The sequence below is a fragment of the Neovison vison genome, chromosome 2 (assembly GCF_020171115.1).
Source record: "Neovison vison isolate M4711 chromosome 2, ASM_NN_V1, whole genome shotgun sequence".
NCBI lineage: Eukaryota > Metazoa > Chordata > Mammalia > Carnivora > Mustelidae > Neogale > Neogale vison.
In genome coordinates, this window is record NC_058092.1 from 10914075 (window position 1) to 10927748 (window position 13674).

The 13674-nt window shown below is 48.6% G+C and overlaps 1 protein-coding gene across 1 annotated transcript in view; it reads left to right on the forward strand.

The window, feature by feature from the left end:
* Positions 1-11083: 11083 nt before the first annotated feature.
* The window catches only part of FHAD1 (forkhead associated phosphopeptide binding domain 1), a 127122-nt gene continuing 124531 nt past the window's right edge, over positions 11084-13674 (forward strand). Inside the window, exon 1 of the mRNA XM_044236741.1 lies at positions 11084-11115. The gene's annotated coding sequence lies outside the window, so the exon portion shown is untranslated. The remainder of the gene's footprint in view (positions 11116-13674) is intronic.

The following is a 13674-nucleotide window of genomic DNA, read 5'->3' on the forward strand; positions in this document are numbered from 1 at the left end:
CTCTCCCATGTGTGACAATCAAAAAGATCTCCAGATATTGTCACAAGTCCCCTGAGATACAAAATATGTCTGAGAACCAGAGCTTGAAGTCTAATGGGAAAAAATGCAGGATGGGAAATTGGAAAAAAATATTATTGCTCAGGTGGTAGTTTCCTTGTTAGTAAAATGTGGATGTTGACAATCACCTTGGGTTCACAAGACTGGGAGAGTTGAATGAGTCAACTTACGTGAAAATGCCACAAAAAGTAGAGTCTTGGGCGCCTGGGTGGCTCAGTGGGTTGAGCCGCTGCCTTCGGCTCAGGTCATGATCCCAGAGTCCTGGGATCGAGTCCCGCATCGGGCTCTCTGCTCAGCAGGGAGCCTGCTTCCCCCCCCCCCCGCCGCCTGCCTCTCTGCTTGCTTGTGATCTCTCTCTCTGTCAAATAAATAAATAAAATCTTAAAAAAAAAAAAAAAAGTAGAGTCTTGAGCAGGAATGGTTCCAGAACTCATCGTGTCCAACTTCCTTGTACAGAGAAGGAAAACTAAGACAAAGATGTTTCCCTAAAGTATCACCCCAAGGTGATACAAAAATGGATGGTTATAATTAAATATTGTGTGGTTTCCACCTGGAAAGATGAAGGACACAAAGCCCATCTCAGCGGAGATTGTATAGTGTGAACATCAACCCAAATAATGGCTTTGATGGGCTGCAACGCATCTACGGTTTTTTTGTTTTGTTTTGTTTTGTTTTAAGATTTATCCATTTGTTTTATTTTTTTTAAAGATTTTTATTTATTTATTTGACAGAGATCACAAGTAGGCAGAGAGGCAGGCAGAGAGAGAGGAGGAAGTAGGCTCCCTGCTGAGCAGAGAGCCTGATGCGGGACTCGATGCCAGGACCCTGGGCTCATGACCTGAGCTGAAGGCAGAGGCTTTAACCCACTGAGCCACCCAGGTGCCCCTATCCATTCGTTTTAGAGAGGGGAAGAGAGAGAGAGCGTGGGGGGAGGAGCAAAGTGAGAGAATCTCGAGCAGACTCCCCACTGAGCTCAGAGCCCCGCACAGGGCTCAATCCCATGACCCTGACATCATAACCTGAGCTGAAATCAAGAACCGGGTGCCCAAGTGACTGAGCCACCCAGGTGCCCCTACAGATTTTTGAGTCAAAGATTCCTTTTTTTTTTTTTAAGATTTTATTTATTTATTTGACAGACAGAGATCACAGGTAGACAGAGAGGCAGGCAGAGAGAGAGGAGGAAGCAGGCTCCCTGCTGAGCAGAGAGCCCGATGCAGGGCTCGATGCCAGGACCCTGAGCTCATGACCTGAGCTGAAGGCAGAGGCCTTAACCCACTGAGCCACCCAGGTGCCCCTTGAGTCAAAGATTCCTAATGATATTTTTAAAAACCCATCAGTCACTTTGACAGTTGCTTCTTACTTTGAATATTGACCCATAGAAAGGAAAAAGAAAACCAATCCTTTATTCTGCCTCTCCTGAACAAACCCTATTTTGTGATAAACATAAACAAATAGTTGGTGAAGGAAGACCCTTCTTCCTCAAAGAATTCTAGCTAATACTTACCTAAGGGACAGCAATCAGAAAAATCACAACTTAGCAACTCCAAAGGAAAGAGTGGGTCTAGAGAATGATACTCAAAAAAGGCTACAACTTTTAATTAAAAAGCTGATGAGCCCAAGTGTCCATCAACAAATGAACAGGTAAACAAAATGTGGTGCCTACATAGAATAGAATATTATTAAGAAGGAAAAGAATTCTGACATCTGCTATAACCCCGATGAACTTCAGGACATGATGCTCCGGGGAATAAGCCGGCCATAAAAAGAAGACAGATCCTGCATGATTCCACTTCTAGGAGGCACCTACCTAGTCAGAGTCATAGAAACAGAAAAGAGATGGGTGGTTATCAGGGGTTGAGGGGGTAGAGGGAGCTGTGGTTTATTGGGTGTGAAGGTGCTGTTTTACAAGACAAAAATGTTTTGGAGATGAGTTACTCAGCAATGTAATATTCTTACCACTACTGAACTATACATTTAAAAACAGTTAGGATGGCACATTCTACATTATGTGCATTTTATCACAATTAAAAATGAAAATAAAAAATTACTGGGAGAGAAAAAGCTGATGGGGACTTGGTGGCGGGGGCTCAGTCTATCCGACCTGCTCCCATAGATCAATCTTTGGCTCATGAAAAATGGGGCGAGCAGAGGGCCTGGGAGGCTCAGGCGGTTAAACATCTGCCCTTGGCTCAGGTCATGATTTCGGGGTCCTGGGATCGAGCCCCACATGGGGCTCTCTGCTCAGTGGGGAGTCTGCTTCTCCCTCCCACTCTACCTCTGTGCTCTCTCTCAAATTTAAAAAAAAAATTCTTTAAAAAAATGGGATGAACAGACATTTATGTAACCACGACATAGATGAAAGAGCACAGTACCGTCTACGAAGTGGTCTGGGCAACAAAAAGACTTTGGATGTAATCAGACTTCGAGATCTAATTGTTAGTTCACTGGAAATATGGAGAAGAGGTTAGAATATGTTAGTTCACTGGAACAAGTAAACTGAAACCATGAGGAAGCAATCAGCAATCAGCCTACTTCTACTGTGGAAGTAGAATGTCCACATCCGGGATGGGACAAAGGACTTGGTTTCTCCAATAAATCAGTGGCTGAGAAAATGGGGGTGGGGGTCGGGTGGGAGGAGGGGTTGCCTTTACAGAATAAAAGGGATTTCAGAAACAACAACCAAATGGGATGTGAGGATCTTATCTACATCCTGTTCTAACAAACCTGCTGTGAAGAGATATCTTTGAGAGAATCAAGGAAATTTGAGCATGGACTGGTATTCGATGATATTCAGGAATTATTATAATTATTGTTCAGTGTGATAATGTGTGGGGGTGGAGGATGGCAGGTAATGCAAAGGGGGGGTGGAAATCCCCCTTCCAGTTAGGAAGTATTCTTGGCTAAAAAAACACGATCTGCTTTAAATTCATCCAGGAAAAAAAAAAAAATCAAGGAAGAAAAAAAAAAAAGAGAGAGAAGACTAGGAAAATAATGAAGCTAGATAATGGATACTGGAAGTTCATTGAATTGTAGCCTTTCTCTACTATTCTGTATGTTTCAAAAGTCCCATAATAAAAATAGTATTTTAACGTAAGCAGCCCCAAAGGAACATGAGAGCATTTGGCACTGGTAGAGGGAGCCACAAGCACAGCATAAATAAATAAATAAATAAATAAATAAATAAATAAATAAACAGCTCTGTCCCAAACAGGGATATTAACAGGTGCTAGAAATGGGAGGGTAAGACCTGGACCTTTGCCGAGGCTCGGATGCCCAGACTGAGCCAGCACCCTCAAAGGTGTTATACATCCTGGTAACGAGAGGGCTTTAAACATTTTTTTTGTTCCTGGACTACCAGAAAAGGGAGGCTAGGAGGCAGTCTGTCTGTTTTCAGTGTGGGTCTGGAGGGAAAAAGATTTAATCATGGCCCCAGTAATAATAAAGATGACCGTCACCCGGAGACCCTGAGGATGTGGAACCACGTGTGGCCCAGGGTTCACATTTCCGCTCCATGCCTTCGGTGGGAAAACTCCAGACTAAAAAAGTAAATGGAAGTGGTTACAGGTTGTTAGCATTCCTGGCTTCCAGCTGAAACCAACAAAAAGCTTTCCTAAAGGAAAGCAGCCCGGAGTCAGACCCCTCAGGGGTTCCTCAGGATTCCCGCAGGTTAAGTTCAATCATCCAAAATTAGATCAAAATCAAATCCCTCCACATCTGAGAAACAAGCCAGGGGGAGCCAGAGTGGGCCAGAGACACACACCCACCCACCCATCACCGTCGAGGACTTTAGACCCTGGAATGCTCCGATGCAGCTTCTAAAATCATTACGTACTAAATCTTTTTCCAAAGAGGTTATTTAAGCCTGAGCAAGGAATGAGACTATCAAAAACGGTCGGCATTTGTCCTTGGGAGTTTATGGGAGCATGGGGAGCGCTATCTGACCCCTGTTCTTTGGTCATTTCCATTCTGGTAGGAGAAACAGATTTATTTACGGAATCAAATTATGCTGGGGATAAAAACCCAAGTGCTCCCAGCTGCCAGAGAGGAAAGTGAGCGGTGCAGTGGGCAGGGAGAACGCAGACTGTATCTAGAGGGCAGCCCCCTCAGCCCTCACAGACTGCTGATCTAGATGCAAGAATACAGCCCAGGTTCCCATTTTCCAAGAAAAGGCATTAATCCAGATTTGAATGTAAATTAAAATGGTCTATACATATGGGCCACTGTGAGAGATATCTGCAGCTTTCATCACTTGGGTCCTCTCTTCTAAAACAGCATGGTGTTATGATCCCCCTTTGGGGACCACATGTCTCCCCATCTCAGCCTTCTCTCTCAGAGACGATGTGGATTGTCTCTGGAGGCAGGAAAACGCATGTGACTCAAACCTCAGCCAGTCAGAGCAGAGCAGTCGCTTGGCCTCAGTAACAGGCTCAGGAATGTGTCTGTTCCCCAATCAGAGGAAACGAAACAAGAAGCAGTGAAGCCTTTGGGGGAAGCTTCAGGAAAAGACTCTCCCTTATCCCCTGTCAGATTCATGAGAAGATGTAAGGGCCAGAGGTATGACAGCCCTTTTGTGCCCATGATATAGGGATTCTCTCTGAGCTTGGATTCTCACATGGCTAAAAGCATGGCAGAGAGCTGAAGAGAGGCCAGGGCTTGATGACATCACTTGGGCCAGCACCCAGCTGTTCTCTCTAGACTTTTCGTCTGTGGTAACTAGTGACTTTGCTTCATGCTCACTCCAGTTGGATTCAGTTTCTCTGTCATTCCACAGAAGGAGACCAAACCCTTCAGCAACTACTTACAAGTCTTTAAGACACTATGAAAGCCAAACAAACATCTGTAAAGGCTGGCATGGGTCTGCATTTCCAGTCTCAGCATCTGGCCTTCCCTCTGCAGGATCATACTTAGCCTCTCCCATTCCTGGTCTTCTAGCCTCTGTTCCCACTGCCCCTTCCTTCCATAGAATCTTCTCTCCCTGCTCTACTGCCTAGAATCCTACCCACCCTTCAAGACTTGGGTAATGCTTCCTTTTCCTTAAAAGAGCCTTTCCTGAGGGGCCCTCACCCCATGTCCCACCCCATAGCAGAAGACTGTATCTCCCTCTCTCTGCCCAGGTCCCTCTGATACCCCCTTCAGAGCTCAGCCCTTCTGCCGAGGAGTCTAACCACCCAGCAACATTCCTGTCCCCGGTGTCTCTTGACGGTGATCCAAATTCAGACCCAGATTAGAAGGGGTGATCCTTGAGACTTGAATTTCAAAAAACAATCCATTCACAGGAGAAGTCAGAAAACATGGTGAAAGACGAGGACCTAAGTGAGGGACCAGAAAGAAAGGACGGTTGTTCTGGGGAAAAGAGAGGGTCTATGTCATGTGCCGGCAGGAAGGAGGAAAAGCTGGCCGTATCTGGCCCGAACGAAATGATTCAGAGGAAACCCGAGAAGAAATGTCTTAGAGGGGCACGAGGTTGATCTGCTCAGGAAGGAAGATTAAAAAGCATGTGACGGGAATGACCGAAAGCAGAAAACAGGAGCCCTGTTGAAAGGATGAAAGAATGCAGACAGCAGTGAGATGCTGGGAAAGCTCCAGAAAACAAGACAGAGGGTGACAAATGATGAGGTCATCTCGAACTGGATACACCAAGAAGCTTTCTGAGAAGGTGGGGCTCGTCTCGGCTTCTGCAGAAGGAAATCGAGGCTTCTGGAAGTCGCTGTTCAACAAGCAGACACGGGGAGGGCCCCACGAGACCGGGGAGTTGCTAGGCCAGCCAGACCCAAAGTAATCCTGGGTCAGAAGTCCAAATGCAGCAAGGTGTCCCTTCGTGCCCCGTCCAAGCAAGCACTCTCCCTCTCCTCTCTTCTAAGCTCTGTCCTTCCCCAGGAGCAGCTGTTTCTTACAGTGATCAGATAACCGAGCCAGACTGGATCCAATCACAGTGGCTCTCAGCCTTTGCCAGAGAAGACTTTAGTTAAGGCTCTGGGCCCTCTTCCCTGAAAAACACACAGGGCTTCGATACATCAAGTTTCCTCCTGATTTCAGGAGTTTCACACCCTCTCTGAGGCCTATCAGTGTGAACCGCAGAGCCTGAACTTGCTCATTTAATTAAAAAAAAAATGTAGAGGTGCCTGGGCGGCGCAGTCGATTAAGCCTCTGACTCTTGGTTTCTCAGGGTCATGAGATCAAGCCCCATGTCTGGCTCGATGCTCAGTACGAAGCCTGCTTGAGATTCTCTCCCCTTTTTTGCCCCTCTGCCTGCATGGCACACACTCTCTCATTCTCTCTCTCTCTCTCTCTCTCTCTCTAAAATAAATAAATAAAATCTTTTAAAAAAAATGTTACTGAGTGCCAGCCACTTACAGGGCCTGCTGTAGGCACCAGGGATGAATCAGTGAGGACAAGGATCCCTGCCCCATGGAGCGTGCCGTTCAGTTCATATTCTAGCTCTCAAATGATGAAGTCTGGAGATGTGGCCCCCAAATTTGGTGATTCTGATCTGGGGCCAAGTTGAGGACCTCCTGTCCTGAGGAACCCCAGGACAAACCCCCTTTGTAAGGAGGGGAGGATAGTATTGAAAAGCAGATGATCTGGATGGAACATTCCCAACCACTCAAGGATTGTAGATGGTACCAGCCCTTTGGAGAAATGTTTGGCAGAATCTTCTACAGTTGGGCATCTGGGTTCTCCGTGGCCCGGCCGTTCTATCCTAGGTATATACCCAGGAGGTTATACCCAGCTAACAGCCAACGAGGAGGTGAGGCCCTCAGGACCTCAGCTAACTATCCTCGAGGACCTGAATCTTTCCAACAACCACCTGAACTTGAAAGTGGATTCTTCCCCGTCTGAGTCTCAGATGAGACCCCTGGCCTCGGTCAACCCTTTGGTGCAGGCCGTGAGAGCCCCTGAGCAGAAATCCGCCCACCCCCAGCAGTGGTCGGATTCCTGACCCACAGAAATTATGACATGATAAGGGTGTGTTGTTTTGTCGTAATTTGTTATGAAAGGCTGGATAACTACCACGGTGGAATGCAGTAGAGCAGGGAGAATGAATGAGCCAGTGACATCACACAACAAGGACGAATCCCACAAACACTACGGAAAGTGAGAAAAGCCCGACAGAAAATGGAATCTGTATATTTCCACTTAAATGAAGCTCAAAAATCAAGCAGAACTAATCTATGATATTGGAGGTCAGGGTGGTGGGCAAGAAATGACTAGAAGGGAGCACTGGGAGCCTTCTGGGGCCGGGCGGGGGGCTGGCAATCTGCTTGTGGATCTGGGCTCTGGTTAGGTGAATGCAAGCACTTTGAAAGGATTCTTCAAGTGTACGCTTATGACTGGTGCACTTTTCAGTATTTCAAAATGTATTATTTTTTTTGATAACAGTTTGCCAAAGATGCAGCATTCTGGAGTTGAATCCCGGTCCGACCTGTTACAAGGTTTGTAACCTTGTCACCTGACCCTTCCGTGCCCATTTCTGTAAAATGGGTTAGGCTAAGGACTGGATAAAACTGTGCATGCCATAGTGGCTGGTACCTCACAAGTGTAGGTATGTATTACCTGGTCTTGCGAACCACATTCATAAAGGTTCATTGTTACTTGCAAAAAAACAAATCAAAACAAAACAAAACAAAAAAACCCAGCAGAGGTTTGTTTGTCCAGATGCCTGAAAGTAGAATTTATGGAGTTGCCCAGCAGGTGGGTTCTCAGGAAGCCCTGAGGGGGACATAAGGGAAGGGAGCTCAGCCCGTCTCAGACACCCACACCCAGAAAGGTCCCAGGGTGGCAAAGGGCAAGATCACGTGCCACTGGTCAGAGGTCACCTTTGCTCTGGGTTGAGACGGAGTCTTGAGGCAAATCAAAGTCCTCCCCACGGTGTCTGTGACCTTGGGCTGCCCTCCCATACCATCCAGAAACCAAAACAGCAAAGGAAAGGGACACTCGTCATTGCAAACACTCACAGAGCGGGTCTGGTGTGTCGTTTACACTTACCAGCCCCTGAATCCTCAGCATCCCGGCCTCGCCATCGCCATCCGACAGGTGGCAGAAGTGAGGACAGTAGAAATCGGAAGAACACACCCACGGTGGGATCTGTGCACTCAGCCGTGTGCAAACAGCGCACACACCCACTCCCGTGGCAAAGCAGGAGGAACCAAGGGGCCTGACTCGCAGGAGAAATGAAGGCGTTGAACCAGCAACCAGAGTCGGTTTGAGAAGGCCAGGTTATCGTGGCCTTGGAGCCTCCAGTGGGGTGGGCCATCTGCTCTCCCCTTGTCATCCTACTCAGCAGCTTGGCTGCTCCCTGCCGGCTCTCCCTTGCTCCTGTCCCCGTTCTTTCTCTGCCTCTCCCTCACCCCAGAGAGGCTGGGAAAACCTGCTGACCTTCATTTCAATTTGGGATGCAAAGGCACTGGGAGGAACAGGCAGCTCTGGGAAGGGTGGGAAGGGGGAGCAGGGGGTGCATTCTCCCCAATCAAGAACAGCCCAGGGAAGGCAGCTGACACAGAATAAGGTTCTAGAGGGGCAGAGCCCCTCACCCAGGAAGGAAGCCCAGCGTGTGCACCTCTGAGTTTGCTGGCAGGCCCCAGCTGCCCTTTCTTGGCCTGGCCCCTTTTCCTACTTTCTTCAGGCAAGCCGTCTCTGGGAACAACAGAGTCGGGATTCGAACCAGGTCCTTCACACACCAGCACTTCTGATGGGAGTCACAGCAAAACAAGGCTTTCGTAGCCACCCACAGCTGAAACACTGATTACAAGTATCACCAAGGAGCCCATATAATCTAGAAACCTTTATTATTTCCTTCAGGGGCAATATTTTTCACACCCCATCATGGTTTATTTGCAAGTTACAGCCCTCTCTCTAGTCCAAGAAATCATACAGCCATATGTTATTGGGGTGTTTTATTTTCTGTTTTTGAAATTCAGATGGATTACATGTTATTGTGTTTCAGGGATTGTACACACCCTTGGAGATAACGGTGGCATTTGGGGGGAGGGAAGTTCAATCAAGATTTAGGAGTTTCTGTTCTGTGGGTCTGAATGCCAGCTTTGCTCTTAGTTTCATATTCTTCAGCAGGATGGGCTACTGGCCACATAGGACCTCTCAAAAACTGTCTGGGGCCAGGGGCCGCTCCAACTCATGGCCAGCCTGGCTTCTGTTAGGGTCTGCCTGGCAGTAAGCAAGTTTGCATCTTGCACTCATGCAGGGGACAAGAAGGGGGCTAAATTGGGCGTGGAGGGGGAGGTCCAGGTCTGGGCAGCTGGCTAGAGAAAACATGTCCTGGGATCAGGACAGATCAGCACAGCAGCCCAAGAAGGTAGGAAGCCAGGCTGTGGGTGAGTGTCAGGGGCTCCCCCCTTCCCCCAACTCATTCACTCAGGCACTGTTCTAGGTACTCGATCTAGCAGTGAACTAAACAGAAAAGAAACTCCCTGCCCTCCTGGAGCTTAGTTTCTCTGGAGGGTGGGGCAGGGAGACAGATGAATGAGATAAATCAAATTGGACGTTAGATAATAAGCGATCAAATGAGAAGAGCGAGAGAGCGCGGAGATTTTTGTTTTGTTTTGTTGTTCTTGTTGCTCTTCCTTGCATACTGGATTTTTAAAAAGAATTTGAAATAGGGCAGTATTCAAGTAAAAATCTAACGCAGGCGAAGGAGATCCCTGGTGGAACTGCTTTGTAGGGACTGGAAATGGTAGGTGCAAAGGCCCCGAGGCAGAAAGGCACTAGGAAGTTGAGCCTAACCCTCCCTGTCCCTTGAAGCTATTATTATTCACGCCCCAGTTTCTGTGGTCGATCCCTAACTTTATGCCTAGGTTCTTTCTGGTTGTGGGGCACTAACCCCAGGCAGAACCTTCTACACTGTGTGAGGTCCTGTCTGTGCCTGGGAATCTGCATTTCTAAAAAGCCTCTAGGCATGTTTGAGTATCTTCACTATATCTGTTTCCATGACTTCTCTCTTAGATCTTGTTCTAATTGACTAAGATAGACTCTGCCACATTTCATCTTTCTTAAATGCTTTTGAGTTTTTCTGGGGGCACCTTGCTGGCCATCATCTCCTGCCAGGGAAGGGAAGCATTCTCTAGGTAGGTACCCAGCTAGGCTGCTGTGCTGGCAGGTAGAAGGGGACATGGGGGTGGTGGGAGATGGTTGAGATTTGCATGTTTTCTCCACACAGCCTCTCCCCAAGTCCTATGCCCATGGTGGAGGTTCCAAGGACACACCGATGCGGGTCAACTCTGGGGACTCAGATGTTTGTAGAGATAGGGGAAACAAAAAAACAAAAACAAAAACAGAAATGGCCGGATAAACGTCAATTTTGACAAGGAAGAACAAGAATCGTGTGGGGGGGGGTTGGAAGGATCCTTTCCCCAGCACATGAAAAAAACCCTCATTCTTTCAAAACTCTTCCACCCCATCCTCTCCCGGCCCCACCCCCAGAAGTGCTGGTCCCCCCACCCCATCCCAGCTTACTCTATTTGCTGCAACAGAGAGGGGTAGCGAATCCGGTGGGGCAGGGGGTTCTAACCTCTAAGCTTCTCCTGGTTTGGCTCCATCCCCACCTCCCCCCCCACCTCCTCCACGCACGCAGCCTAGAGCAAAGGAGAGTCGGAAGGAAGGACTCTTGAGTCTGCTCCTTCCTTGCTGGACAACCGCCGGCTATTTCTGGGACCTCTAAGCCTCCGTTTCCGCATCTGTGAAATGGGCTTGGGCATCCCTAAGTGACAGGCGGCGGGGCGGTGGGGGATGCTGCAGGGCGCGGCAGAGGGCTGTGCTCCTCGGGGGCGTTGTCTGGAGCACCGCCCCCGCCCCCGTCCTCCTCCCCACCGCGTCCGCCCCCGCCCCCTTCCCTGCCTTGCCGCGCAGGCCACGCCCCTCACCGGGCGGCGGCGTTGCCATGACGACGCGCGTACACAGGCCTGGCGGGCGCGCGGGGTGCCGGCCCGCGGCTGGAGACTCCGCGGGAGCGCGGCCAGGCGGCCTCGCCCGGGAGCTGGCCGGGCTCCTCCCGATCCCGCCGGGGTTTCGGCGAGGGACTGAGCGTGGGCTTCTCCCTCCGGCCAGGTGAGTGCGGCACGGAAGGAGGTAGCGGGCGGACACCTGGGACCGGACCAGGTCGGCCCTGCGAGGTCAAGAGCTTGGAGGGGAGGCGCGGCACCTGGGAATTCTCCGATCCAGGCTCCGGTCTCCAGGAGCACCCCAGAAGAGATGCTCCAACACCACCTCGTCCTCCCTAAAATGCAGACTCCTGTCCCGCCTCCAGAAGTAACTTGTGTAGGAGCTTCAGGACCATCCTTGGCGCCAAACATGCGGCTTTTAGATATCCACTGGTGTACACAGCTGACATTAGGAGAGGTGCCCTCTGGTTCCCTTGGTTTAGGGACAACACCCACCCAATGGTCAGAGATCCCTTGACTTGACCTTCCCTTCCTTGAGGAAACTTTGCAGCTCCCCGGCCACTGAAGACCTGTAGCCCAGAAAAGACATACTACTACTCTAGTCCAATTCTGAGCTTTCAAAGTGCTCAGGGGGTAGGCAGGTGATTTGCTCTGACTAGGCCTGGTGCTTCAGGGCAGTAAGAGCGAATTTCCACAGCTTAACACATTCAAATTACTTTCTACAGTGTTTTCAGGCAAGGGCGTGGACTGCGCAGGGCAAGATTAAGATGGAGAGATACTGTCCAACCCAAAACCCCAGGTAGCATTTAGGGTTTCCAGAAAGGATATCTAGGGTAGACACTGAATGGGAAGATTCATAGCCAGCTGGCTGCACAGATTGGCTTTGACGGGTCATTTGCATTTTCAATCATGCAGCAAATGTTTACTGAGCATCTACTACATGTCAGACAAGGCTCCAGGTGCTGGAGATGGGGTGATGAACAAAGCTGTCAGGAACTGCAAAGGGTCTGAGCTTTTTTTTTTTTTTTTTTTTAAGATTATTTATTTATTTATTTGACAGAGAGAGAATCACAGGCAGGCAGAGAGTGAGGAGGAAGCAGTCTCTCCACCGAGCAGAGAGCCCAATGCGGGGCTCGACTACAGGACCCCAAGATCACAAGCTGAGCCAAAGGCAGAGGCTTTAACCCACTGAGACACTCAGGTGTCTTAAGCGTCTGAGCTTTTATCTTGCTTGCAAGCTAGGAAGTTAGCCTGGCCAGCTTACAGATCCTTGCAGAAGACACAGGACAAAATTCATCAATGCTTTCACTCTATAATGGGTATAAACACAAGGCAACCATGAGGAATTGTCTCTTAATAGAAACAATACAGTTCTGGCTCTCTTGGAATATATATCTCAGTGAAAAGAAAACCAACAGCAAACACAACTAAATAAAGGAACCAGAAAATGTCAGAGTTTGATAAGCACAAGGAAGGAAACACAGCAGGTGGCATATGCCAATAGTGACTAAAGGGTGCCTTTAGCTAGGGGGGTCGGGCGGTTGCCACACAGGGGGACATCTGAGCAGAGAGAAGTCATCAGCCTTGGGAACATCTTGGGGGGAGAGCTAAAAATCAACTATGCACACGATCCAAGTTCTGGGGTTTCGTTTAGTGGCATTTCCTGTGCTTTTCCTGCAGAAGAGACATTTCTCCCAAGTTTGCATTCCAGATTAATCAGGCTTGAATGTGTTGCTTGATAACATGGTCCTCTGTCATTGAAGTGAGGATTTGACAGCAATAGAGCATGGTTCTTTGGGAAGAGGAAACGTCTTTCCCTTTCTGTGAATGACACTGAACTTAATAAAATGTATTTCACATTACAGGAAAACATACTTGTGAGGTATCCATAGCTCTCCGAGTTTACAAGTCTAAAATACACTATCTGGCTTATTTTTATTTCTCTTACCCCCAGGTTGGGTCTTTTCTTCCTTTCAGAGGATGGAATCCAGGTGTCAAGGACTTTCTTACAAGTCCCAAGTGTCAAGAGACAGTGCAATGAACCCCCACCACCACCCCCCCACCCGCCACCAGCCCACTCTGCCCCATCCAGCAGCAGTGAACATGTGGGAGGTTGAGCTGCGGGCCAGTTGTGTAGTAGTTTCATGCAAAGGCTCAGAGCTGTCTCCCTGACACTTGCTACTATGTGTCCTTAACCTCTCTGAGTCTCAGTTTGCCATCTGTAAAGTGGGACAGTACCAATACTTACCTCACAGGGTTGTTCCAAGGAGGAAAAGAAACGATGTGTATAAAATACCGTAGTGCCTGGTACTGAGGAGGGATTCAGTCACTGATGATGGGGATGTGGATGAAAAGCAGAACCAGGATGCCTGGGTGGCTCAGTGGTTAAGCATCTGCCTTCAGCTCAGATCATGTTTCCAGGGTCCTGGGATCGAGCCCCACATTGGGCTCCCTGCTCAGTGGGAAGCCTGCGTCTGCCTCTCCCACTCCCCTTGCTTGTGTTCCCTCTCTTGCTGTGTCCTTCTCTCAAATAAATAAATAAAATCTTCAAAAAAAAGAAAAGAAAAAGAAAAGCAGAATCAGACCCGAGACCCTCTATGACCACAACTAGATGAGCTTTGTTTTTATCCACTCAAACAGCTTCACATTTCAGTGACCTTTCTGTTGAAAGGAAAAGAGAGAGGCTTCCGCTCTTGGACATGGTGTTGAGATGGAGGATGTTCTG